The sequence below is a fragment of the Buceros rhinoceros genome, unplaced genomic scaffold (genome assembly GCF_000710305.1).
Source record: "Buceros rhinoceros silvestris isolate BGI_N320 unplaced genomic scaffold, ASM71030v1 scaffold8329, whole genome shotgun sequence".
Classification (NCBI taxonomy): domain Eukaryota; kingdom Metazoa; phylum Chordata; class Aves; order Bucerotiformes; family Bucerotidae; genus Buceros; species Buceros rhinoceros.
The window spans coordinates 1-2206 of NW_010433201.1; positions in this window are offsets into that span (position 1 = coordinate 1).

Here is a 2206-nt window from a genome sequence, read left to right on the forward strand (position 1 = left end):
GGTAACACAGTGATGGTCGCAGGCGCTGGGAGCGCGCGGCCGCGCAGGGTGATGGACACCGAGCATACGTCACCCCGGTGTCTGGCACCGGGAAGCTGGAGCTGGCTGGGTCGCGGGGGCCGGTCGAGCCCCGAGGCCGGCAGTGAGCACGGTGCCTCCTGTCTGGCCGTGAGCTGCATCTGGCTGGCATCTGCTGCTGGCGCGTGGGAGGGGGAGCGGGTCTCAGCCGGGGGGTCTGCCCTTTGTTTTGCAGTCTCCCAGCTGCGGAAAGCAGCTCCTCCCCTCCCAGGGGCCATCCCTGCCGCGCGGGTCGCGGGGGCCGGTCGAGCCCCGAGGCCGGCAGTGAGCACGGTGCCTCCTGTCTGGCCGTGAGCTGCATCTGGCTGGCATCTGCTGCTGGCGCGTGGGAGGGGGAGCGGGTCTCAGCCGGGGGGTCTGCCCTTTGTTTTGCAGTCTCCCAGCTGCGGAAAGCAGCTCCTCCCCTCCCAGGGGCCATCCCTGCCGCGCTGGAGGACTTTGCTGCTCTGTTATGCCCTGGCTTGACTACGAACTTCGTTGTTTGGGCGCTAGGAGCCACAACAGGCCCCATCCTCGACCGTGGGTGCTAAGGGGCTCTTCGGTCACTGGGTTATTAAACACATGCTCGTCCTTTTGCCATCCTGGCGGTTCTGCTGGTTGGTCACTGGTGGCTCGAGCAGGCATTCAGGAGGATGACTCCCCTTGGGAGGTCCTTCTGGGAGCCGATGTCTCCAGGTGCCAGTGCATGCCCAGAGCAGGAGGAAGAGGGTTTTTTCCAGGAGGAGGAGGAGGATCAGCCGAGCTATCAAGCTGCTCCGAGTTGTCAGGCTGCTCTGTGGTGGGTCTGCAGGCAGAGCCCTCGTCCCTGTCCTGGTGGCAGCCTGTGATGCAAGGCTGAGTTCCTGCCCCAGGTTGTGCTGGCGGGTGTAAGTTCAGTGAGGCGGAGCCTTTCCTCTGTTTATTCAGGTGCTGGTTTGGGCCTTAGGAGAGTGTTTTTCCCCAGTTACCAGATCGATGCTGTGGCAGGGAGCAGGCTGCGCTCCGCGTGGTGATGGGGCTGGCCTCAAAGTTACCCCGTGCTGAGGCTTCGCTGGTGCACAGAGGTGGCAAAAAGCAGCATTTGTTCGGTGTCCCACGGAAAGGGTTTCACTGGCACACACTGGGGAGAAAGAGCCTGGTTCCCATGGGACAGGAGGGTCTCCCAACCCTGATGGCAGCCAGGGCTTGGTGATCCCGTCCCTGGGCAGGCAGCAGCGTGAAGGAACGCGGAGAAACCCCCGCAGGCAGCCGGGATGGAGGAACTGGAGAAGTGTGGGATGCTGGTACAGAGCCAGGAGGAGGATGGGGTGGCCTGGACGTGTTGGAGAGGGTGTAGTGCGGCACGGGAGAGATCCACCTGCTCCTCTTGGGAGCAGAGCAAAGCAGTGTTCCTGCTCGTTGGGACTGGCGTGGAGGAGCCTGGGGCCATCAGCCAGGGCTGGAGCCATACCAGAATGCTGCACTGGAAGCTGCGATGCTGCTTGGGCTGGGGGGCCCCACCCTTCCCAAGGGAGATGGTTTCCAGGGCAGGTTTCACCACAGGCTGAGCCTTGCGTTAAAGTGCTGATAGAAAACAGACGAACTGTCCTCTCCGAGCAAGAGGGAGGAAGGCACAACCGAGACACCGGCACCCTTTGTTGCTCCTTAGGAAATGTGCCAGCGAGGTTCTAGGTGAACACCATCTCCAGAAGTTGCTGTTGAAGGCCCTCACTCCATCTTCCTCCACAGGACCTTCTCCGGAGCTCTGAGCCGTCCCCTGGGCGGTTCACCACGGCAGCAGCGCCGAAGGCAGCGGTTTGTGCCAGGCACCAAACTCTGTGCCCCCACGCTGTGTTAGTTGCCAGAGTTTCTCCTTCAAGTAGGAACCCAACACCTTTGTTCCTTGCTCCTGTTTGCATTAATGCCCCCGACCTTTCCTTTCTCTGACCTACAGCATCTGCGGCCTCAGGCCTGAGGCTGCAGCCAGGCAGGTTTGTCTGGACTCAGATGTCTCCTCTGGTGCTTGAAACATTGCCAGCACATGTCCTAAATCCGCTGGGTGGCTTTGCCTGCTGCTTTGTCCATCTCCCTTTGATTTACTACTTCCTTCTCTACGGTTTTCAGCTGAGAAGGGATCTGGCTGCTGGAGCTCCTCCTGTACCAACACGGC